Raw genomic sequence first — 27555 nt, 5'->3', positions numbered from 1 at the left:
AAGTAAGGCTATAGTTTTCTTGAAATTCATAATACAAATATCACAGCATTACTTTTTTATATTTTATTTATTATTTTTATATTATGTGTGTACAGATATTGCCTGCATGTGTGTATGAGCATCTGTATTGTGCAACGCCCATGGAAGACAGAAGAGGCTGTTAGATCCCCTGGAACTGGAGTTACAGACAGTTGTTAGCTGTCACATGGGTGCTGGGATTCGATCCCGGGTCTTTTGCAAGAACAGTCAGTGTTTTTAACGGCTGAGCCATCTCTCCCGCCCCACAATATTAGTTTTAAAATATAATTTATTGCATTGTTTCCAGGAAAACATAAAAAATTCACACAAAATGAGGAAAAAATGGCAAAATATTTAGAGAGAGCTACTTTTATAAGAGAATGATAAAAAACTTATTCAAAAGGTTAATTTTCCTACTGTTCTCTAAAGTCAGTGATGTGTAAAGTTATTATATACTAGTGCTAATATTTACAAGTACTATATTTTCCCCTCCTCCTCACTCACCTCTCTATCCTCAATCTTACGGCTTATTCATTTCCACCAATGTAGCCAGCACATTCACTATTTGGGGTTGTTCTTCAACCACTCTTTCTGGAAAGTTCTGCCGTAGTTTAGTTACCCTATTGGCTTACATTTGGGAAAATCCTGCCTTCCTTACTCAAATCTTCTGATCTCAATGAGGCATATTCTCACAGTTTTATAATTATAATAATATTCTTCTACCTTCTCTCATCAATACATATCCATTGTATTTAATCTTTCCTCTATATCCAATATATTAATGCAAGAGGCATTGTATATGTATATCTTAATAGAACTGAAGATATAAGAGATCAAGTGCATTAGTCACTTCCAATTTCACTGATTACTCCATTAAGTTCCAATGGGTCCTGATATTAAATGAATGAAGAATATATAAGTATTATATTTCTCAACCATATTGAGACCTGTTCCCTTCATGTTCTTAATCTGCCTTTCCTCACTTCTCCATAAGTACCTGTTTGGCCAGACTTTCCTAAAACCCACAGAAGGCTTTTCCATTCAGAGTGAGCTGGTTCTCCCATGATTCTAATTGAATAGCATGGAAAATGGAAAGCCTTATTTTTTTTATCCAGGAGCCCTACAATTATGATAGGTAGCTTTGATGACATTCACTTTGGCAAGATCAGAAGTCATTGAACTGACACTGACAATCTAGTGTTCAGTATATTAATTTAGATGGAGGTTTTTGGGTTACCTTAAGACTGAAGATGTACCTCTAGTATAAACTACCAACTGGGTAATAATAATGTCTGGGAATTGAAGAATAAAACCATATTTCAAAGAAAAACAAGGCATCTTCTGTGTTTGAATGGTATTTCAGTATCGTTGACGCTATGGGTTTTAAAAATATTTGGTAAGATCGATTATAAAGTTGGATCAGTTGACAAGTGGAATTTGAACTGTACCTCATGAGTGTTTTTCTAGAATGTCTAAGAACCAAGATTCAATCTGAAGCAGGGAAAACTAACTAAATAAAAATTAATAAAAAGAGAACCTGTGTCTTTGAAAGTTTAACAATTTTCACTAACATAAACTAAATCCTTTCATTATTGTATAATATCGGCATTATATACAGAAGTTCCTCATTTGTAGCATAATACTATATATGCATTATATTGCGAATATTCATTTAAATAAATTGCATATAAATTATGTATTGTTGTGAATGCAGAATTATGTTATTTTCATCTAATTTAGAAAAAACAATTGATAAAAATATTGCGAAGAATTTCTGTAAACAACACAGTTAAAATGTGATTACAGTCAGTCAGTTTCTCTTTCTCTCTCTTCTCTCTCTCTCCTTTTTCTCTCCTCTCTCCCTTTTTCCACTACACACAGCCTCCTTTATTCATATATATGGATAAACATATACATATTATTAATATGTGTACACATATATTATACATATTAGAAGGCTATGTGTATGTGTGTGTAATATCTTTATCTTCTGTGTCTAATTTAGTAACAAAATAATTTTACTTTAAAGACCTCAGCCTGAAGTTCCCAAGTGGATATCCTTTGGATCTTTTTTTCTAATCTGGTCAAAACTGGTGATATCTAGATAGCTGTTACAATTCTCTCTATTCTCTGACCTCATTACCTCAAGATAACACACCACATAAGCTGAAAACTAGAGAAATTTCACTTTTTATCTGGAACAAGTGGTGCCTTGACTGTCAAAAGTACAATCCTAATAAAATTTCTGTTGATTAAAGCAAGGATGGAGACTTTGTACAATAAGACTGCTCTTCCTCATTAGTTAGATTTGATTCTGCTCTTGGCTCAAGTGAATGTGGACAGCTGGTAATCCCCAAGTACTTCTATTGACTTGTTACTTTCCCTTGCAAAGCTGTCAGTGGCAGAACTGTGATTAAAGCTTTGTTAGACTGAGTACAGGAGATATTCCACAAGTCTTTCATACAAGTCAGGGAATCACGCCACAGTTTGAGTTAATCAAGAAATCCAACAATTTTATTCTTTATCTAAAAACTGAATTTTACATTCCAGTTATCTTGAGTGATAGAACCAATGAACTCTTAAAATTATCTTGCATCACATGCTCTTTAGATAATAATGTCTTGATGCAGGTTTGTCTGTTTTAAGAAATTTACCACTCAGATGGGAGTTATTGATAATAGGAAGTCTGAGTATGTGGGCAAGAGTGTATGAGGTATCTCTGTTCCTCTTTATGTTGCCTTAAAACAAGCTGCTTTATGAAATAAAGTCTTTAAAAATAGTAAAGTTTGGCTAATCTAAAAGAAGAATGCAATATTCCATGAATCAAGATTTACTCTGTTCCATTCGTCCTTTAGATCTTTCCTAGAGGATCAACAAAATGTTCTTATATAAAAAGTATTACAAACTAGTCAGAATTTGCATTTCTGCCTCTGCCCTTGGATTATAATCTGATGATTTCCTTCTAATATTAAATACCACAAGGAAGTTATTAATTACATCTAGACATAGCATCAACATGCTGAGGTTAATTTTCGTTTACTCTTTCCATACAAACCACTTCCCAACTTAGGATATGACATGCATTTGCAAAGTACGGGCTTAGCACGCACACACACTGAGATCAAACCCCTGTACTGCAGACATGTAGTAAGTGGGCCTTAGTTTTATGGAGTGACACCATCAGAAAACTGATCTGAGACTCTATTCACCAGGACTGTCCTCTTTATCGAAGATACTGTTGCACAAATCCATAGATCCAACACTGAATTCCTATTTCTCAGCTAGAAAGGTACAAGAGCTATTGTGAACTGAAGTCCTATGCAGCTGAAAATATTAAACTGAGACTCAGATGAGAACCTTCATGGGAGACTGTCTTTTACTATAGCGCCCCCAAGAAATGTAGAATCAGTCAACTCAATCTCAGAAGATGATCAGAATCTCCACAGTAATCAGAACAAGACTCCATTCTGGGGTTTTCTCGCCTATGTTTTCTTCTTTGTCACTGTATCCTTTGCTGTATTGTCTTTCTCTATCCCATTAGGATCGCTCTTCCAAATTCTGCACTCACAACAATGCATCAGGAGCCTTGCCACTGAACCTATTCCCTTGGTAGTTCCACTGTGTCTGCAGTGATACACCAAGCAAAGTGTTCTTTCATCGATTCAGAGTAACCCTGTTGCTGGTAATGTTTCATTTTCATCCTTTGTTTATTCAATTTTTCTTTGCGTTCCTATAAATTCTTTGGAAGTAAGAGCATTCTTATAACACCTTGTACTCTTTTAATAAGTATTTAAATGATTCTGTTAAATTATTTTTTTAAAGACTAAGAGTTTTTAAATATAGAAATCCATCAATCCCTTGCAACATATCTTTGCTCCCCTTGACATTATACATCCTTTGCCAATTACACAAACACCTCTAATATTGTTAGGGTAGAAAAAATATAGAAATGTCTGTATCTGTTGGACTTATATACTAAAAACAAAATATCACAGACTTGATAATTTAGGAAGAATGGGAAATCATTTCCAAAGTTTCGAAGTGATGAACCTAAGTTTAAGGCACCAATATTGGTACTGGAAGACAGCACAGCACGTTGTACTCATGGTGTCTTCTCACTCAGGAATCAAGTCATAGCAGGAGTCAGAAGGGCAAAACCAAGATAAGCTCCCTTAATCAACTCCTTTAAAGCTGACAATTCCATTTATGAAGGCAGAACCCTTAGAAATCAGTCTTCTTTTACAGGGAACACTTCTTTTTTAAATTCTTTTTATTTTATGTGTATGAATGTATTGCCTGCATGTGTGTAAGTGCACTCATGTTGTGCAGTGCTAGTCACAATTAGAAATCATTACTTTGAAGAGTAACCTGAACTGTCTTGCAACTTGTCCATATCTTTCTAATATAACAATTTATTTCACAGACTGCCTATTATGGAAGGAAATCTAGAGTCTTATGTGATTTCTTTACCTGAGTATTAGATAGGGCAACAATATTTGAAACTATTTATAAGTCATGATTAACTTGAAGAGATCTGTAAACACATTTTTTTTCTCAAATGGTTTTTGAATTTATTTGCTTGATCAACAATGGCCCTGGCAAAAATTAGTTAACCAACATTGAGACATTTGTAATGAAATGCTAATTTTAAAAACCCATGACAATTTGGTAGAAAATAGAGTTTAAATAAACAAAAAGAAATCTTCCAATATTGCCAGCAAATATTAAATGAATGTACTAAGTCTGACAGGACACACAGAAAGAAGGCATTTATATATTTATATTTGACACCTGACCATATTTTCAGTCACCATAATATCTTCTCTCCAGATTTAAAAAAATAGTATTCTGATTTCTAACAAAGCTTTTTTTCCACCTACAAAAATCAAACAATGGCCAGCAAGTCACAACAGTGCAATAGGTAGATTTTTAAAAAACCCTGCATTGAACAGGTGTGGAAAATAAATACTAGGAAGAGGAGTGGTGGAGAAGGCTTACCGGAGGAGGGAGGAGAGGAAGGAGGGAGAGGAGGCTGCGCCTAGAGCCCTCGTGTGTGGGTTGGTTTCATCACCTTAGTGTGTGAGGCTTTTTTGCCACACAGGTCTGGCCTCTTATGGGGGCCACTCATCTGACAGTGCAACCAAATCCAGCTGCCTGATAGACCTCCCAGAAGCCTCGGAGCAGTCATCTGATCTGAGAAGCAAAAAATGGGGTGGGATGAATCACTGCTTTTTTCTTTTTCTTTTTGTTTACTCTTCAATTTTGTCAGAGGGAGTTCCTAAGTAGGTTCCTTGAGATAATATGGCCAATTTTAAACTTTAAGAGCATATATATATATAGCTTATTCAGGCAAAGAGACATGTGCATTCTAGCCCAAGCAAGCAACTAAAAGCATTATGGTTTTCCTGGAAGGTCAGTTGTGTAAAATGTTTCTGGTTTGAGAAGCATTCTCCCTGTGAATGCCTGAAGTCAAGGTCGTGGCCTTCAACCACCCCAGTGGAAAGGCTTTTGCTGATCCCTGGCAGTCAGTAACCTGGGACTGCACTGCTGAGGATGGTGGCGGTTTCCACAGGGAGCCTCTGTCTGCAACCAAACTAGGCCGTCCTTATGACTGCTACAAGACTTGGTTTAGAACTGTAAAAGGAAGTGTTATCACAGGGCAGGTAAAGGGAACACCCAGTGAGAGACATTTTGGCCAGTCAGAAAATGGGCAGCTCCCCACAGAACAATCTGCACCAAGAAGGTGTGAAAGACACAAGCAAGAGTGGCCAGAGAGCCTTCGGGGCTGGTGAGACCACAGTGTCACAAGGCAGGAGCAGAAGTGACCTGGTGTCGTGCCCTGCACCCCCATTGGATGAGAAAGAGATCCTGATTCTGGTGTGAATTAAATTTCAAAAAAAAAGCAAAGAAAGACAATTTTAGGTTTTAAAAGTAGCCACTCAAGAGTTAAAATAGTTCAAATGTGTCCCTCACAAGCCTCCAAGTCATCCAGTGGTCCACTCTCCCAGGACCTGAGCCTGACAAGGTGTCAGATGTGTTAAAGAGGAAACATCTCTGAAAAGAGCCTTTACAGACTGTACAGCAGGAGAGCCTGGAACTCTCATTACAGTAAGATGCACAGAGCCTGGCAGTGGTGGCCCTGGCTCAGATGGGCATCTCCTTCCAGTCTTTGCTAGAGGAGGGCTTGGTCTGCTCCTTGCCTGCTTTGGCTGCTCTTTACCTTCTTTCACCTCCAGGACACCTTCACAGGGTGCTGCGCTCCTGCCCCTCGTGCCTCTCAGACTTCTGGTCCTCCTGTGCCCGCTGCTCAGACTTGGATTGCTGCATCTGAAGCAGCCGGAGTGCATCCATAGCTCAATCATGGCCTAGCGCTCTTCGTAAACTGCTTGGTTCAAGTGATTGTTCTTTATTTCCAGCTCTTCATTCTGTCTCTGCAAGTCTTCCAGAATGATCTGTAGCTCTTCCTCATCCTCACTCTCACTTTCAGAGGAGTACTCCTCGGTTTTGCTCCTTCCATGCTGTTGGCGACTCTGGCTCTCTGCAATCTCTGCTCTGAGGCGTTTGATCTCTTCTTTCTCCAAGGCAATCTGCCTGTGCAGAAACTGCTCCATGGCCAGGAGCTCCTCCTGTTCAGTCAGGATCTCATTCTCCTGGGCAAGAAGGATACTTACAACTTCCTCATTTTCATTCATTTGTTCTTTGGAAACATCCTCTTTTGAAAGACTGGCTATCTCTTGTGCAATCTTGGTTTCACACTCTTGTCTTTTCGCATCTCTCAGTTTTCTTTTGAGGGCTGTCAGAATTCTTTGTATTCCCCATAATCTTTCTTCTTTAGATAAATCCTTTACCCCACCCTGCAGACCACAGTGTAAACAGTTCAAAAGAAACTCTCGTCTCCTGATCTCTTCCTTGATGCCTGCCTGGGTCTGTGGCAGTGTGGGCATGGTGGCCATGGTGGCCATGTTGGACCAACAAGAGGTCTTGTCACTTGCTTTAGTACCACATTTCCAAAGAGCTCTTGTACATGTGTGAAAAGCACATATAGGACATGATTGCTGATCTGGATGGTAGGGCTAAGCACTATAGAGATGTTCTGTACATTCATTTTCGTATCCACCTCCTTGGCAATGACTGGTCCATGTGCACAATGAGCCAGGAAATCAGAAGGTGGTTACATTCTGGCAGTGCCTTGAGCAAGTGCTGGAATTCCTGCACTTTTCCATCTCCATGATCCTCCCACAAGCCTTTTCAAATTGGGTTATAAGCTCTTTGGTAAGCAAATTCTTCAGAAGGTCTCACAAACACTGCTTCAGCAAAATGGCTAGAGTGTTATGTTCATATTCTTCCAAGTTTGGAGACTCCTCTTTGACATAGGCTGCTCATCTACCTTTGATTTGATTCCTGAAACTCTGTAGATGTCTTCACTCTTCATGCCTTGCTTCTCCATGTAATCTCTTCACTCACGGAAGACAGCCAGCAGTGGAACACCATCACACATCAGGGTCCTTTCGACTGCATCAGCCAGAGGAATTAAAAAAATGGGCTTGAGACTTGGAATGTCAACCTGAGACACCTCTGGTTCCTGAATTGGCTGTTTCTTTTTCTTCTTTTCCTTTCACTATTTAACATCAGCTGTCATCAAATCTTTGGACGTCTCTTTGTGCTTTTCTTCTTTGGGTTTCTCTTTTATTTTAAAATCCTTTTCCTTCCTTTTAGAGAAGCTGGACTTCTTGAAGACATGGATTCCCTCACACCTCTTCATCTTGGAGGGACTTTTGGCTTCATCTCCAGAACTATCTTCCCGGAAGGTAGCATAGCCTTCAGGCCTTTTTTCCTTTTTCTTAAATTTTCCTTTTTTCTTCCCATGGCCTTTCTCATCATCAGACACTATATCAGGAGGCTCACGGAGGATGTCATGGGGAGGTGAGGGCTCACCCGTGCAGTACAAACTAGAAAATTTTGTAGAGCTGATCTCTTCAGAGCTGGAGGTCTGGGTCAGCATGCTGCCATGCTCAGCCCTGTGGTGTTCACTAGGGCTGCTGTCACATATAAAGGAAAACACATCAGAATTACAGCTGACTTTTCAGTGCAAACTATGAAAGCCAGAAGAGCCTGGACCAAAGTATTTCCAATTCTAAATGACCACAGATGGCAACCGAGATTACTATACCCAGCCAAAATGTCTATTACAGTCAAAGGGGAAAGAAACATCTTCTGTTACATAAATAGGCTGAAAGAATTCCTGTCCACAAAACCAGCCCTCCATAGAGTTCTTGAAGCAATACAAAGAGCTGAAGAAAGGAATGACTATACCCAAGGGGTAGCAGAAAGAAATTTAATGATGGTATAACTGGAAATGCACAGATACACCAAGAATGTGAACAGAAATCAAAATGACAGGAATCAAAACACACCTTTCATTAATAACTTTAAATATCAATGGACTGAACTCCCCAGTCAAAAGACACAGACAATTTGAATGGATTAAGAAACAAAACCCATCTTTTTGTTGTCTGCAAGAAACCTATATCACTCTCAAGGACAGGTACTACCTTAAGGTGAAAGGATGGAAAAATAAATCCAAACAAATGGCACTAAGAAAAAAACAGGAGTTGCAATTTTAATATCTGACAAAATAGATTTCAAACTAAAACTAATAAGAAGAGATAAAGAGGGACTTCTGATCAAAGGAACAATTGGCCAAGAATATATTACAATCATGAACATATATTCACCAAACGCTGGTGCACCCAACTTCATTAACAGTACTACTGGACTTTAAGGCCCAGATTAATCCCAACTCATTACCAGTAGGGGACTTCAATACCCAATTGTCTCCATTAAATAGGTCAACAGGACAGAGAATCAACAGAGAGAGACATCTAAATTATATAATGCCATCATCAAGTGGACCTAACAGGCATCTACTGAGTAACAGACATCTACCGAATATCCAGCACCAAAGAATATACTTTCTACTCAGTGCCCCATGGAACTTTCTCCAAAACTGACCACATACTGTGGCACAAAACAAGCCTCAACAAATACAAAAAGACTGAAAAATTCCATGCAGTCTATCAGACTACAATGCAAAAAAGCTTAAAATGAACACCAGAAGAAACTTTACTAACTATATGAACGCATGGAGTTTCAACAACATATTCCTCAAAGATGAATGGGTCAAAGGAGAAATTAAGAAAGAAATAAAAGTATTTCTGGAACTAAACAAAAGGACAGTACAACACAGTAAAACCCTGAGACATGTTGAAAGCAGTCCTTAGAGGGAAGTTTATATTTCTAAGTGCCTACTTTAAAAAATCAGAAAGAACACAAATAAATGACTTAACATTGCAACTCAAGACATTTGAAAGCAAAAACAAATGAAACCCAAACCCGGCAGACAAGAAAAAATAATAAAAATCAGAGCACAAATTAATGAAATAGAAACAAAGAAAACAATACAAAGAATCAATGTATCTAAGAGCTGGTTCTTTTAAAAGATAAACAAGATTGGCAGACCGTTAGCTCAATTAATGAAAAAAAAAAAAGAAAGAGCACCACAAAATCAACAAAATCAGAGATGAAAGGGGAAACATCACAGTAGGAAACAAAGAGATGCAGAGCTTTATAAGGGAATACTTTAAAAACCTATATGCTACTAAATTTGAAAACCTAAAAGAAATGGACTGCTATCTAAAAGTATGGGAACCACCAAACTATACCAAGAAGAGACCAACAGCTTAAACAGACACATAGCAGATAAGGAAATTTTTAACAGCAATAAAAAAAGCCTCCCAACTTAAAAAAGCCCAGAACCAGATGGATTTACAACAAAATTCTACCAGACACTTAAAGATTTATATCCAATACTACTTAATTTATTCAAAAAGATAGAAATGAGGGAGAACTGCCAAATTCTTTCTATGAAGCCAGCATCACTATAATATCACAAATCAGGTAAAGATACAACCAAAAAAGAAAACTATAGACCCATATCCTTAATGAACAAAGATGCAAAAATTCTCAACAAAATACTTGCAAAACACATACAGATACACATCAAAAAGATCATCCACCATGATCAAGTTGGCTTCATTACAGAGATGTAGGGATTGTTCAATATGTGTAAGTCAATAAATGTCATAAATCACATAAATGGACTCAAAGACAAGTATGACATGGTTATCTCAATTAATGCAGAGAAGGCCTTTCACAAAATTCAACATGCATTTATGTTCAAAGCCCTAGAGGGAGTTGGACTGGAGGGAACATACCTCACCATAATTAAAGCCATACACAACAAACCCACAGCCAACATCTTTCTCAATGGCAGAAAACTGGAATATTTCTTATTAAAATCAGTAACCAGACAAGGCTGCCCAATATCTCCACTCCTCTTTAACATAGTGCTTGAAACTCTTGCAAGAGCAATAAGACAAGAAAAGGAAATTAAAGGAGTAACAATTGGAAAATAAGAGATCAAATTATCCCTTTTTGCAGATGATATGATATTATATCTATGAGATGCCAAAAATTCCACTAGAAAACTCCTAGAAATGATTAGTACCTTCAGTAAAGTATCAGGTTACAAAATTAATCTACCAAGGTCTGTAGCCTTTCTATATGGCAATAAAAAGCAGTCAGAGAAAGAGTACATGAAAACACTCCCTTTCACAATAGCTGCAAAAAAAACCCTTAGAATAAACCTGACCAAAGACATTAAAGACTTCTATAATGAAAAGTTTAAATAATTAAAGAAAGAGATTGAGAAAAAAAATCAGAAAATGGAAGGTCCTCCTATGCTCATGGATTGGAAGAATTAATATTGTGAAAATGACCATCCTACCAAAAGCCATTTATAGATTCAATGCAATGCCAATCAAAATCCCCATGACATAATTTACACAATTGGAAAAAACCATCCTAAGATTCATATGGAAGCAAAAAGACCTCAGATAGCCAAAGCAACCCTAAGCACTAAGAGTAATGTTATGGGATTATTATACCAGATTACAAACCTACAGTCATAAAAACAACATGGCACTGGCACAAAAATAGACCCATAGTTCAATGGAACAAAATTGAACCCCAAATATGAATACATGTAACAAAGGGGCCTACTTGACAAAGGGGCCAAGAACATTCACTAGAGGAAAGATAGCAAGTTCAGCAAATGGTGCTGGCAAAACTTGATCTCTGCCTGTAGAAGAATGAAAATAAACCCCTATTTTTCAATTTGCACAAAAATCAATTCCAGATGCATTAAAGATTTCAATGTGAAGCCTGAAACTCTGAAACTGTTAGAAGAAAACATTGGCAAAAACTTACAAATATAAGGTGAAGGAAAGGATTTTCTAAACCAGACATCTATTGCTCAGGAAACAAGGTCAAGGATCAACAAATGGGACCTCATTTAACTAAAAAACTTCTGTACATCAAAGGAAGCAACCAAGGAAGTGAAAAGAAAACCCACAGAGTGGGAGAAAACCTTCACCAGCAACACATCTAACAGAGGTTTAACATCCAGAATATACAACAAACTCAAAAAGCAAAGAATCAAGAAAGGATGTAACCCAATTAAAAGATGGGGTTAGGAGCTGAACAGAGAATTCTCAAAAGAAGAAATAAAGATGGCTAAGAAGCATTTTACAATATGTTTAACATCATTAGGGAAATTTAACATCATTAGTAATTAGGGAAATGCTAATTAAAATCACTTTAAGATTTCATCTTACCCCAGTCAGACTGGCTAAGATCAAGAGAACAAATGGTAACAAATGTTGAAGAGGATATGGGGAAAGGAGAACACTCATCCACTGCTGGTGGGGCTGCAAACTTGTTCAACCCCTATGGAATGCAGTGTGGTGAACTCTTAAAAAATTACAAATAAACTTACCATTTGACCCAGTTATACCACTCCTTGGCATATACCCAAAGAACTCATCCTAGTTCAGAGACACTTGTACATCCATATTTGTTGCTGCCCTTCTCACAATAGTAAGAGATGGAAGCACCCTAAATGTCTCTCAACTGATGAGTGGATAATTAAAATGTGGCTTATTTATATGATGGAGTTCTACTCAGCCAAAAAGAAAGATTAAATCATGAAATTTGCAGGTAAATGGATGGAACTAGAAACTGTTGTATTAAGTAACACAGACTTGGAAATAAAAATGATGTATGTTCTCCCTCATATGTGGATCCTAGCAGCAAATCATTATAAGTGAGTATGTATCCAGACATAAGTATCTACAGAAACAAGGATAATGAAAGGAACCAGGGAGGTAAAGGAAAAAAAAGGACCTGAAAGATAAGAACAGTAAGAAATAGGTATTAATAAGGGGCGATATGGATAAAAATGGGGTTATTTTAATGGGGGGGTTATACAACATCCTTGAAGATAAAGGGAAAGAAGGAGCTCAAGAAAGGAGAGGCCATAGGAGAAGGGTATTATTAAGGGAGAAATAGGAAAAATGGGGAAACCATGGTGGAAGGTTAGACAATGAGAGAGATAACTAGATAACTAGATAACTAGAGATACCTAGTTTAAGAAAAAATAGAGGGAACCATATTAGTCCAACAACCTGCTGAGAAATTATATGAACAACTAGCTCTAGGAACATAATATATGTCCTGCCAAGGTTTATCAGAGAATGTTTGGTTTTTGCCCAAGCTTTATCTATATTGCAAATGTTAATTAAAAGTACCAGACTGGTGGAACTAAACTTCTTTGATGTTTAACAGCCATACTTTGAGGCCTATACTAATCTGGTCAGAGGGACTTAAAGGGCAGTTTTTGCTCCTTGCCCTCCAAGGTCGACGAAGTTTCAGGGGACTATAGAGAATCTCCCAAAATGTCCTGCACATGTCATCTTGATCAAGAAGGCCATGGAGACCTAACCAGATGGACTTGAACCAGTGTCCAGTCTACAAAGAGGAGGGTCAACACAAAGGAAACATTTCCTCCATGCTTCCAAGTGAAGCCAGCCACAGTCAAGTAGGACCTTTGACTTATCTTCGCATAGATGGAACTGGTAAGAGATGGGAGCCAGGGGCTCCTCCCAAGCCCATGTGACCCCTGAGGAACAGATCTTCAAACGACTTTAAGAGTATAAATAAATTGGTTAATCTGTGCCAACTGTATGGTCTTAAACACCCAAAAGGAAACTATAACGAAAGATTAAAGTGATCAGTATAATTCTTTAAAAGTCCATGTATATAGCTTAAGGTACGTAACAAGAAACAATGCCAGACAGGAGATACCTTCCTTTGAGTTATTGACCAGGATGGTCTAGGAGACTCCTAGACAGTAACCTAGCATAGCATTACCCCCTCTGAAGAGGTAACCCCAAAAGTCTTTTAGGGATTAGGTAAGAGCTGCAAAAAACTTTTGACATTTTTTTTGTTTGGAACAGAGTATGTTGCTAAGATGCCCAGGGACATTTTGACTTTTACCAGAGAAACTGGCTACTTTTCTTTGGAGTCTTTTTAACCAAATTGCCTAGCCAATTCCTACCTCCTATTCTTATCACACCGTCCTCTGAAGAGTTTACCCAAATTGCCATTATGGAATTAGGACACAGACCACTCTGGCTTCTTCCATGCTGAACAGGGATTCAGGATGAGGCAATTGGAATACCCCTTTGGTGAGTATATATAAAACACTCCAAGATTGCATAACTTTTATCTATAGGGAGAAAAGAAAGTCCTTGACTGGTGAATAGGGGATACAAAGGAGAAGTAAAGGCAAGAGTAGTTAGCATTACAAGTTCTCGACAGGGAATCAGAAAAATGTCAGCCTAACAGGCCAAATTTCAGATGTTCTTATCAGAGTCCATTGGGATTTCTTGTCAAGAGCCTTCAAAAGAATCCCTCTATTGAGTTCCTCCTCATTTTTCTTTTGTCTTCTAAGGCTGTTCTTGTGAATGATGGACTCAGGATTTATTTTCAGGGACTTTGATAGCTGTTGGATTGGCTATAATCAGTGTCAGTTCCCTCTCAAAAGCTTCTAGATAGAGAAAACAAATTTAGCCATCATTTTATAACAGTAGTGGGTTTTCTCCCTTAGCTACAGGTGGGCACTACAGTATTGTGGAACAAGATTTGAAGCCTTATATCTGAGCAGTACTTTTTGCTTAGAAACAAAATCATCAGTGATAAATAATTGTCTAAATTACATTTTATGTGTACTTAAGCTTAATGTCTGGGAAGTGTATTCCATTGAACTCTTTAAGAAATATACTGATCACTTTAGTCTTTTGTTACACTTTCCTTTTGGGTGTTTAAGACCATAATACAGTTGGCCCAAATAAACCAGTTTATTTTTACTCTTCAGATTATTGGAGGAGCTGTTCCTCAGGGGTCACATGGGCTTGGGAGGAGCCACTGGGTTCTTTTACCAGTTCCATCTATGTGAAGATAAGTCAAAGGCCCTACTCAACCATGGCTGGCTTCACTGTGAAGCATGGAGGAAATGATTCCTCTGTGTCGACCCTCCTCTTTGTAGACTGGACACTGGTTCAAGTCCATCCGGTGGGGTCTCCATGGCCTCTCTGAACAGGAGGACAGATGGCTTACCACTGTTATAGAACATTTTAAAAGATGCTCCATAGTCCCCTGGAACTTAATCGACCTTGGAGGGCCAGGGGCAAAAACTGTCTTTTAAGTCCCTCTGACCAAATTAGTATAGGCCTCAAAGTATTGCTGCTAAACATAACAAACCATACTTTTGCTTTGGAATTAACCAAGAAATTTAGTTCCACCAGTCTGGAACTTTTAATTACCATGTGCTATGTAGATAAAGCTTTGACAAAAACCAAACATTCTCAGGTCAACCTTTACTAGACATATATTTTGTTCCTTAAACTAGCTGACTAAACTATGACCATAGAAAATTTAAGATTATGTGTATACTTTTTTGTCTCATCCTTCATATACCATAGCAAACCTACACAGATCCTTATCACTTGCTTTGGCTTTCTCATTTTTCCTGTCTATTTTGGAAAATATCGCCATTCCCATATCCTTTTAACATCTTTTACATTCTCATTGCCTTTTTTAATAGTTATGAGATATAATAACATCAACAGATTGCTAGAGTGCCTGTTTCAGCCTCCCTCTGGCATAGGGGCTGAGAACTCAGGGGACCACCTGAGAGCACCTGGATTCTGCACCCCATGTGATGGTGAGCTTCCCCAAACTGCATAGTAAAGAACATTTTACCAAAACATCAAAAAATTCACTTTCTTTCCATGAGCCCCTGTAACTTTCTCCAAAAACAAGTGCAGATTAATATATAAATCAAGTCCCATGAATTTACCATAGAGGAAGGAAGCTGATTACCAACTGTAACAAAAATAGGAAAATGTAGAGAAACTCATGGAAATCAAACAATACCTGGCAGAATGGAAACTGGTACAAGGGAGAATTAAAGAAGAAAATTAAATACGCCTAGAATTGAATGAAAATGAAAACACAATATGCCAAATCTATGGGACATAATGAAGTTCTAAGGAGAAAGTTTAGAGTACTAAGTGCTTAATAAGAATGTAAGAGATACCTCATAGTAACCACTTAATGATCCCCTGAACAACTCAAAAACACCAGAAAAACAACAGCCAAAAGTACAAGAAGAAATGAAAATCAGGAATGAGATTATTGAAATAGAAAAACCAACAACAACATTATCATCAACAACAAGAAACAATACGATCAGTGAAACAGAGTTGTTTCTTTGAAAAGATTTTTAAAAATTGGCAAACTTTTAGCCAAATTAACCAAATGAAGGACAGAAGAAGAGAGAAAACCCAAAAGAGTAAAATCAGAGATAAATGGGAAACTTTCCAAAAGTCACAGAGGAAACTCAGAAAAATCATAAGGACCTAGACCTGTGCAAGCCCAAGTCAGACAAAACCCCAGCATGGCTGGGGAAGATGGACAATAATCTCAAATCCTTAAAAGTACCACTTGATAGTTGCTGGGAGATGGGGAATCAATTTTCTTCATGGGTGTAACAACTTGTTCTTCGACCAAGCTATAAAGGATAAATGATCCTTGAGCCATGGGTGAGTGAGGTTCCAAATAAGAATCCCATCCTACACTCTACAGCTTCATTCTCCAAAACTTGGCCAGTTGTGGCCTTCTGTGTGCATTGCACTCTGATTTACATGAAAGCCTCAGTTATGACAGTTGAGGGGTGCATTAGTCCTCTGTCCACACCTTATTCCACTATGCTCCATGAGCTTTAGTTGTAGTGATCTGACTCCAGATGTATCACTTACTACCGGCCATCTCACAGGCATATGGCCTCTGTGCTTGACCAGATGTTCAACTCTGCAGTAGTCTTGACCTGTTGCAAAATGAAGTTTCTTTGATGAGTGTTGCACCACATGCTTATAACTCTAAGGGAGGTCTCCTGTATCTGGCACTGTATTCCCTGCCAAGCAGCTCCCAGGTATAAATAGGCATTAATGTTCATACACTTTATACGCATTTCTCATAGGGTTTCTAGGGCATCACTTTTCCCTCTAGGTTTCCTAGCCCCCTGAGATTCATTCATCTCCACTCTTTTCTTTTTTGTCCTCTCTGCTTGGAAGAGGAGGTGGAAAGATTGTGAGAACCAGGGCTGGTTCATGAGCACAGGGAAATGGAGGCATGTAGGTCACTGGTGGCTTGCTCATGTGAGCCTGCAGCAGCGGTGACATCAAACGTGAGATCCATGTCAGCTCAATTAAACAAGGACCCAAAGAAGAGGTGAGAAATAGGTGGTGGGCCAGCACTGGATTGAGAACTATTTGAAAGTGATTGCTGCTGAGTGAGGGAGAGTATGACATATATGACCACTGAATGGCCTGATTAGAATCCAGTGGACATATTTACACTGAGGGATGTTTGGGTACAAACACTTGAATGAATTGGACTCAGCATGTGTGGCAGACTGTATAGGGTTTGGTAGGGGGTAGGGAGAGACATGGATGGAGGATGGCATGTGGATTTGAGTGGAAAATGTTGAATGAAATTTTAAAAGCTCAAAAAAAAAAAAAGGATAAATAAACACCCAAGAGCATTTGGGGAACACAAATTAGATGCTACAGGCATTTGGAGAGGACAAATATTAATAGAGAACATGGGGTCAGGTGAGTATAGTAAGATGGAAATAGAGATAGAAGAGGGTTCCGGATATGACCAAAATACCTCATATGAAATTCTCAAAAAATCAATAAAAATATTCTTAAAGGTCAAAGTCCATATAGAGTATAATAATTAAAAGAGAAAGTGAATGCTTAGGTAGTTAAGATGAAACAAATATTTTGTAATTATAATAATCAACGAGATAGAAGCAGTAGTGAAAATTCTCCCAACCTATGAAAACCCAGTATCAGATGAATTCATCATAAAATTCTACCAGGCCTTAAAAGAAGAAGTAATATCAGTACTCCTCAAATTATTTCACAAAATAGAACAGGAAAGAACACTTAGAATTTTTTTCTAGAATTCTGGAATTATTCTGATACAAATATTAAAGGAAAAAAGATTATATGCAAATCTCTCTAATTAAAACAGACACAAAAACTTTCAATACAAAACAATCAAAATGAAAGGACACATAAAAAAATTACTCCTATAAAGTCAGCTTCATTCAAGATACACTTGAATGGTTCAACAAATAAATATAAATATATGTAATCTAAACCATGAACAGGCTAGACTCAAGGACAGAAGCCACATGATTTACTTATTAGGTGAAGAAAAGCTTTTGCAAAAACCAACATTTCATGAAAAAGCCATGAAGAATCTGTGGGTGTTGAGGTTAATACTCAACATAATAAAAGCAGTATATAGCAAATTCATAATAAACATCATACAAAATAATAAAATTCAAATTATTTCCATTAAAATCATGAACAAGGCTCTCTCCATTCCTAATCAATATAATGATTGAATTTTTACATTACAATAATACTAAGTGAAGGAGATAAAGATGCTACAATTTGGAAAGGAAGAAGTCAAGGCATATTTATTTGAAGATGATATGATTCCATACAAAGGAACCTAAAGACTCCACCAGAGAAATCCTAGAGTTGATAAACTCATTCAGAAAAGGAGCAGGGTATAAAATTAACACACAGCAATCTAAAGTCTTCCTATATATCAACAAGAAATATACAGAAGAAAGAACCACAGACATTCCTCCATCATGACATCCTCAAAACATAAAATATCATGGAACAAATCTAACCAAAGAATAAAGACATAAAATAAAAAATTAAGACATTAAAGAAAGTGGAAGATATCAGAGGATTAAAAAGGCTTTCCATCCTCATGGATTGGTAGGATTAAAATAGTAATATTGTCCGTCCTATCAGATTCAATGAAATACCTTTTAAAATTACAATATAATTATTTGGCAAAATTGAATAAACACTAATTCCAATTTTCACGTGGAAACACAAAACTCAAGAAAACCTGAACAATCCTTACAATAAAAGAAATTCTGGAGGCCTCACTATCTTTGGTTACAAATTATGCAAAGGAGCTATAGTCGTAAACGCATCTGGAAATGATATAAAAGTAGACACATTGATCAGTGTAATAGAAGCGAGGACTAAGACGCAAGTCCAGGCACTTACAGCTACCTATAGTTTGACAAAGAGGCCAAAAATACACAATGGCCAAAAGACAGAATATTTAACAAATGGTATTTGTCAAACTGAATAGCTACATGCAGAAGAATGAAAGCAGGTTCCTACTTACTAAGGATATTCAACAATTTTTAATGTGTTTTTTAGCCATTTTTGTTTCTTCTTTTGAGAATTCTCTGTTCAGATCTTTAGTCTATTTGTTAATTGAGTCAATTGTTTTCTTGTTTTTTTGAGTTCTTTGAATATTCTGCGTATTATTCCTCCATCAGAGGTGCAGCTGTCAGAGATTTTCCCCCACTCTGTTAGTTTCTTCTTCATTTCCTTGTTTCTTTAACTGTAAAGAAGCTTTTTACTTTAATGAGTTCTCACTTGTCAACTGTTGATCTAAATTCATGAGCAACAGATGTCCAATTTAAAAAGTCCTTTCCTAAACCCATCTCTTGGAGGATACTTCCTATATATTCTAACAGTTTCAGAGTTTCAGGCTTCACATTGAGGTCTTTGACCCATTTCAAGATGACTTTTTTGAAGGGGGAAAGACAAGGATCTATTTTCATTCACCAACAGATTTAGATTTGGTTTGCTAGCACAATTTGTTGAACACATTGTCTTTCCTCCAGTGTGTGCTCTTGGCAGCTTTGTCAAATATTGTGTGGCTGAAATTGCATGCAGTTATGTTTGAGTCTTCTATTATATTCCATTGATCTGTTCTGTGTGTCTGATTTAGTGTCAGTACCATGTTTTTATGACTATAATTCTGCAATATATTTTAAGATCTGGTATGGCAATTCCCCCAGCATTGATCACTTTGCTCAAGATTCCTTTTACTATATGGGGTCTTTCGGGATTCCATATGAATTTTAGGATTTTTTTTTCTAATTCTGTGAAGAATGACATGGGGGTATTTATTTGCATTACATTGAATCTATAAATTGTTTTTAGAAGGCTGGTCATTTTCACAATATTAAATCTACCAGTCAATGAACATGGAAAGTCATTCCATCTCCTTTTGTCTTAATCTCTTTCCTCAAAGATTTGAAATTTCCATTACAGCATTATTTAATGTATTTGGTAAGATTTATTCCTAGATATTTTCTTTTCTTTTGAGGCCATTGTGAATGGGAGGGTTTTCATAAACACTTTCGAAAATTGCTTATACTTTAAGATTTCATCTTACCCTAGTCAGACTGGATAAGATCAAGAGAACACATGACCCCAAATGATAGTAAGGATGAGGAGAAAGGGGGATGCTCATTCGCCACTGTTGGGATTTCAAACTCATGCAACCAATGTGGAAAGCCGCATGGAGGAGAATGCTTAAAAAATGAAAATAGGGCTGTATTTGATGGTGCACACTTTAGTTCATAGACTTGGGAGCCAGAGATGGGCAAACTTCTGTGAGATCAAGGCCAGCCTGGTCTCCACAGCAAACTCCAGACCAGCTGTTTATACAGGGAGATGCTCTCTCAAAAGGTCAAAAAATAATAAATAAATAAATAATACTAAATAAATAATAAATAAATCAAAAGAACATTCCATTTGATCCAGTTATACCACTCCTTGGCATATACCTTAAAGGACTAATCTTATTGTAGAGATACTTGCACATTCATTTTTGTTGCTGCTTTTTTTTTATTTCTAAGAAATAGAAACAACCCAAATGTCCCTCAACTGAGAACTGGATAATGAAAATGTGGTACATTTACACAATGGAGTTTTGCTTGCATGTATAAAAAGAATAATCATGAAATTTGTAGGTAAATGGGTGGAACTAGAAACTGTTATACTAAATGAATTAACACATTCAGAAAAACAAGCAACATATGTTCTCTCTCATTTGTATATCTTAGCACAAATTTTTTCTATGTGAATATATATCCTGATGTAACTTCAGGAGCCAGGAAAATGAAAAGAAACCATGAGGGTAAAGGGAAATATATAGCCTGAGAGAGGGGCATAGTAGGAAACAGATGTTATCAATGAGGAAATTGAAAATATGTGAGTATTTAATTGGGAAGGGAGAGGGAAGTTATACAGGGAAAGAGAGAGAGGAGAAAGATAAATAAAGCTTAGGTGGTGTGAAAAACCAGGGGAGAAACGTATTAACTCAAAATTCTATTGAAAAATACACATACAATATCTGAACATGAGTTCATGAAAGTTATATAACAAGAAGCATAGACAAAAGCAACTTCCCTTTGATTTGTTGGTCAGGGTAGTCCAAGAGACTCACTAAATAATACAGATTATTGACAGAGTCCTTGATTACCTCCCAGAACTTGAAGATAAGACCCTATTGTTGAAAAGTGGACATACTTCAGGCACAAGACTTGTAGCAATGGAGCTGGAACTGAACTGGAAAGCTCTTCCTGGAAGACTGTCTTGCATAGTTATAGAGGGTGTTATGCAAGCTGTTAAGGGAGACAGTCAATCAGTGGTCCAACCCCAGCTTCAAAGCCTAATAACAACTATAACTGACATAAAAAAACTATAGAGGTGCAGCCCTTTTATCTTGGGGTATTCAACAGCTATCTACTTGGACTTAAAGCCCTCTCAATGGGAGGAAACTCATGTGTGGCAGTGTAATCATAGCCAAATACACATGGTCATTGATTGTAGAGAAAGTGCTACGATTGTCACATCCCTAGACAAACCTAATTTATTACCGTATGCTAAATATGGTTCCTTATATTTACAAACAAATATACCATTCCGCACTCATCAAAAAAGATTTTTTTTTTGCAACAGATAGAAAAAAAATACAGAATTACAAAACTTTTCATGCACAAAGAATATGCCCGTGAGATGCCCAGCTCTATTGTTACGTATCTATAAAGCAACCTGTATGACTCACCTTCACAGAATACAGTGGAACAGGGTGCAAAGTGAATACTAATGCTTTTCTCAACTTTCACCAGTAAAACTTCCTGATGTAACAGAAGGCAATGAACACAGAAGACTAAAACTAACCAAAGTGTAAAAATTAAGAGACTGAAGAGGCATGTTCCTGGATAGGACTCCTATATTAAACCTTACCCACCCATAGCTCAGGGATCATTGCCAAAGAGAAAGTGGAAAAATTGTAGGAGCCAGTGTTAGTGTATGATCATAAGGAAACAGAGTTTTCTAGGTCTGTGGGAACTTGCTCATATGAACTTTCAACCATGATGACAGCATGCACAATACCTATGCAAAGTCAATCAAATAAAATGCAGCATAGAACTGGGGAAATGGGCAGGAGGCTTAGCTGAGGAAGTATTTGCAGCTGATCACTACTTGGTGAGGGAAAGTTGATCTTTAAGGGAGTGACTCTAAACAGGCTGACTAGACTCCAGTGTAAGGATGGGTTTTGAGAGTTCAAAGCCATGCCTCACTTCCAGTTGGCCTCTCCCTGTTTCCTGTTCTTGCTTGAAGATATGAATATTCAGTTTCTGTTTTCTCCACCTCTACCATCACACCTTTCCTCTAGCATGGTCTCTTATCACCCTGGAACCACAAGCCAAATAAACTTTTCCTTGTATAAGTTCACTTAGTCATGTTATTTTTATCATAGCAACAAAGAAAGTAACAAATACAGAAGGCTGGTACTAAAGAGTGAGTTGTAGCTATGAATAACCTGACTAAATTTTTTGGAGGAATGTGGAAGACTTTGGGAGTTTGGATTAGGAAACTGATCAATGCTGTAAGAAGAGTTAAGTAGGTTGTTTTATTACAGGCCCAGCTCAAGATATTTCAGAGGGAAATAGAAAGAAGGTCATACATGGCAACTGGAATATTTTGACAAAGCATTTGGATGCTCTCTACCCATCTAAAAGATTTCTTGAGGATAAATTTAAAAAGTAATGGGATAATTTCCTTGGCAGATGATAATTCAGGACAGCTTGACTTTGAATTGGTGGAATGGTTAATAATGGTGAGTGCTATGCAGATCTACAATGAAAAAGAGAAAATGGGGATGAAAGAAATACAAAATGTACAATTTGGAGGGAAAAATAGTACTAGGAAGCTTTATAATGTGACAGCAAAGAAACAATCTTTGATAAGGAGGTTAGAGCTATTAAGGAGAAAACTACAGATTTGCATTTGAACAATGAAAAAAGCACCTACAAGGCAACACCCTACCAAGATAATCTTCCAGCTCTTGGAAGGAAATGGCCAAATGAGTTTTCTGTTCTCAAAATTGAAAACACACAGTCAACTGTTGTTAATGTGGATAAAATGGGCCATGTCCACTCCAATTTGGATGATGACCTTTGCAGTGTATAGGGTGCTGGCTTTACCAAGATGAAAGATGTAAGGTTCATCAGTTTTTTCCTTTGTGATTTTGGAGAACTTCTGAATTCAAGCAGCATGTAGCAAGACAATCCTTTCATAAAGAAGAACCTGGCAAACCAAGAGGCCCTGATAGGCCATTGTGCAACTCTGTGAACATGAAGCCTGTTTAGCAGTGGACACTCCAAGATGTTGGAGATGCCAGGTCCACAAGACATCTGCCAAGAAGGGATGCATAGTGGGAGTGGTACTAGCCCAAGAAAGAGCTGTGTATTGCATGCATCAAAGCTGAAATGACTGAGCCATCTTATCCCTTTGGAAGTAAAGTCCCAGACATTGAACATGGAACTACAGGATTTGGTGTTAACCCTGCTGATATTCATTCATTCTTTGGCCCAGTATTTCCCCAATATGTCTCTATTACTCCCTTTGAGAATGATAATGTGTATTTGATTCCATTTTATGTTGAAAGTATGTAATTTGATTTTTGATTCTGTAGCTGACTAAAATTAAGAGAGTATTTTAAATTTCAGAAAAGAGTTTAGGCTTTGAACTTTAGAAAAGTGTTGAGACTGTTGAAGACTTAAAAAAAAACTTTTACAAAAACTTTATTGAGAATTTCATACATGCATATAAGGTATTTTGATAAAATCTATGCCCATTCCCTCCCTCCAACACCTCCCATATCTCCCCATCATTTTTTCTTTTTCTTTTCTTTTCTTCTTTCATTTATTTATTTTTATGGGGCTTTTGGCTACTCTAAAATTCCTCCTTCTGAAGAGGTAACCCTAAAATAATTTAAGGATTAGATACAAGCTTCAACATAATTTTGACATTCTTGGCCTTTGGAATGGAGTAGGTTGCTAAGAAGCCCAAAGACATTTTGACTTTTAGCCAAGCAACGGGCTACTTTTCTTTGGGGCCTTTTTACCCTAACTGACTATCCAATTCCTACCTCCTATTCTTATCACACCATCCTATGAAGAGGTTACCCAACTCACCAATAGGGAATAGGGATGCCGACCACTCTGACTTCTTTCATGCTGAAAAGGGATGCAGGGTGAGGCAATTGGAATACCCCTTCAGTGGGTCTATCTAAAAGACTCCCAAATTGCATAAGTCTTATCTCTAAAGGAAAAAGAAAGTCTTGGAATCATGAATAGGAGATGTGAAGGAGAAATAAGGGCAAGAGTAATTAGCATTAAAAATTCTAGACAGGAAATTAGAAAAAAGTCAGAACAGGGCAATTTTCAAATGTTCATATGACAGTCCATTGTAATTTCTTGAGAAGGGCTTCCAAAAGCATCCCTCTATTGAGTTCTTCCTCATTTTTCTTTTGTCTTCCAAGGCTGGACTCTAGAGTGATGGATTCAGGATTTGCTTTCAGGTATTTTGATAGCTGTAGTTAGAATCAGCATCAGTTCCCTCTCAAAGGCCTCTAGATATGGGGAGAAAACAAATTTATCCATCATTTTAGAACATAGCTGGTTGTCTCCCTTAGCTGCAGGTGGGCACTACAGTATTGGAGATCAAGATTTGAAGTCTTACATCTGAGCAGCACTTTCTGGTTAGGAACAAAATCATCAATGAGAAATTATTGTCAAAATAGCTTTTTATATAAACTTAAGCCTAATGTCTGGGAAATGTAATCCCTTGAAATCTTAAAGAAATATACTGATGACTTTACTCTGGTTATACTTTCCTTTTGGGTGTTTAAGACCATACAGTTGCCCCAAATAAATCAATTTATTTATGAACTTTAGGTCATTTGAGTATCTGTTCCTCAGGGGTCAGATGGGCTTGGGAGGAGCTCCCAGCTCCTTTCTTTTACCAGTTCCATTTATGTGAAGACTCAGTTAGCTCGCAGAACTTATATGACTGTGGAGACTTTTAAATGTTGACTGAGTGCATTTTGTATTTTAAATAGTCTTGCTCATATGAGGATCAGGGAGTGGAATTTGGTTGTTTGAATAAGTGTCCCCATAGGCTCCAAGTATTTGGATCCTTGGTCCCCAGTTTACGGTCCTATTTGGAGGAGTCTGGAACCATTAGGAGGTGCATTCATGCTGGAGGAAGCATGTAACTAGTGATGGGCTTTGAGAGTTCAAAACCATTTCCCACTTCCAGTCTTTTTCTCCCTGTTTCCTATGACTGATTGACGATGTGAACCCTCAGATTTTTGCTCCAGTTGCCACTACTACCATGCCTCCCCTCCATCATGAACTCTTATCCCTCTGGAAATGTAAACTAAATAACTTCTTCCTTGTAAAAGTTGTGTTGGTCATGGTGTCTTGGTGACAGCATCAGAAAAACTAACATATGTTATGTACTAGGTCAGTGTCTCTTTTTCTACTTTCACAAAACAGAAAAAAATATTTGTAATAAGGAATATTCAAGAAGATAAAATGTTGTTTAATTAAAATGGAAAACAGACAAAACAAAGATATGTTTCATCTGTAGATTTTAAGAAAAATATTTTGAAAAAGTATCTTTAAATTATATTAAGGACAGAGGAACTTTTTTCCCCAAGCGCTCCCACTTGCTTTCTAGATATTTGCATACATTTTCATTCGAAGGAAACAGCTTGAAATTATGCAACAGCAATTCATTAGGAAATGATATGCATGGTTTTCAAAAGTGTAAAATGTATTTGTTCAGCTTTTTGGGTCCTGGGTCTCTTCCTATCTTCTCATCTCTATAGAAACTGTCCCAGTCAATACTCTATTAGAAACAGCAATGTCACAACACTTGGCCATGACATGGTCCAATTTGCTATCTATCTTATTGCTTTATTAAAGGGCAAGGGAGACCTTTACAGTGCTGCCGTATCATTAAAGTGTGTTCCGTGTTGGTGAAAAAAAAAAGGCAATCTCATCAGATATTAAATTAATGGAAAACAATACCAAGCACAACCAGTTGATCATGAGGAATTCTTCTCTAGTTGAGTCTGTTGAAGGAATTTCTGGCTGAAATTGTACATCAATAAGTCTCAGAGTTGACAAGTACTAGGACTTTATTCCTAGTTGCTAGCATTATTTGCATACTTAATTTTTCTGAAAACTATGAGAAATCATCATTTCCTGTTTAATATTCATCACAAATGTGAGATGTGTGGAATATTAGCAATTTTTATGTAGAATAGGCAACAGAGATTCATAAAAGTTTATGGACCTCATTCCAGTTCATTAGCTCTAAATGTAAAAACCAGGCTAGACATACAGAATAATTCACTGTCATGAATGTTGACCTTTTTGTCCACTAGGAAGTGTAAAGTATGCATACTTTACATAAGAACATTGAATTATGGAACTGGAGAGATGGCTCAGCAGTTAAGAGCACTGGTTGCCTTTGCAAAGGACTCAGGTTCGATTACCAGCACCCACATGGTGGCTATCAACTCTCTGTAACTCCAGTTCCATGAGATCTGATGTCCTCTTCTGATGTCCATGGGCATTGCATGACACATACATGTAGGCAATACACTCATACATATAAAATAAAAACAATAAATAAAATATTTTTAAAATAACATTGAATTTTGGGCTGGAGAGTTGGCCCAGGGGTTAAGAGCACTGACTGTTCTTACAGAGGACCCACGTTAGATTCCCAGCACCCACATGGCACCTATGAATCCTTAACTCCAGTTCCAGGGGAATCCGAAGCCCTCTTTTGACCTCTGCAGCATTGCATGACATGGGTGCACTCATATACATGCAGGCAATACACTCATACACATAAAAAAATTGAATTTCATTAAGACAGTATTTACAATTTTACTTCTATTTTCTATATAGATAAGGAAGATCTATAAAAAATTAACTGTATAAAATTATTTTTTCTTATTTGTAACTTACTTCCTTTTATACATATAAAGCAAAATAATTGTTCTAAAATCAATTTTGTTTGGCATCAAACTTAGTGGACAATAATTCCCAGCACCACTAGTAGGTCATGTAAATTTTCTTGTAGGTTTTAACAAACTTGTTCAAACAAGATTTGGCTCAACCAGTATAATTACAGTGCTCCATATGACTCAGCTTCAATTTCCACAATTTTGAATATTAACCATGGAATTCTTTTGTTGTACATACAAACCTCTTAGTAAATGATTTAATTATTAACAAAATTCAGTAGCTATATGTCCTTTCACAGATTCTTCTTAGTTATATATAAAGGAAATATGCATATAAAATCTATAACCATAAATATTAAACCATAGCCAAGTAGCAATGATTTTCTGATTTAACTAACAATACAGTTACTCTTCATTTTGTACATGATTAATTCTGGTTAAGCTGATGTTTTGATAGCTTACATTAAGTGAATATGTGCGGGTGAGAACTAAGACCCCTGAAACAACTTTGCTGCATGAAGTCAAATAGGAAGTCTAAAAAATAACTTCCCCCCAGCATTGCTCTTAGTTCTCAAGGTTGTTTTGGCTATCTGGGGTCTCTTCTGCTTCCATATGAATCTTAGGATAGTTTTTTCCAATTCTGTGAAAAATGTCATGGGGATTTTGACTGGAATTGCATTGAATCTATATATGACATTTGGTAGGATGGTCATTTTCACAATATTAATTCTTCCAATCCATGAGCATGGGAGGTCCTTCCATCTTCTGATG

The 27555-nt window shown here is 37.1% G+C and overlaps 1 pseudogene; it reads right to left on the bottom strand.

Moving 5' to 3' along the window:
- Positions 1-6162: 6162 nt before the first annotated feature.
- LOC103737981 overlaps positions 6163-27555 on the bottom strand; it is a 55637-nt pseudogene continuing 34244 nt past the window's right edge.

The sequence above is a fragment of the Nannospalax galili genome, unplaced genomic scaffold, assembly GCF_000622305.1.
Source record: "Nannospalax galili isolate Female #2095 unplaced genomic scaffold, S.galili_v1.0 scaffold51, whole genome shotgun sequence".
In the NCBI taxonomy this organism is placed as follows: Eukaryota; Metazoa; Chordata; class Mammalia; order Rodentia; family Spalacidae; genus Nannospalax; species Nannospalax galili.
The sequence above is the reverse complement of the archived record's forward strand: the minus strand, read 5'-3'. Positions and strand labels throughout refer to the sequence as shown.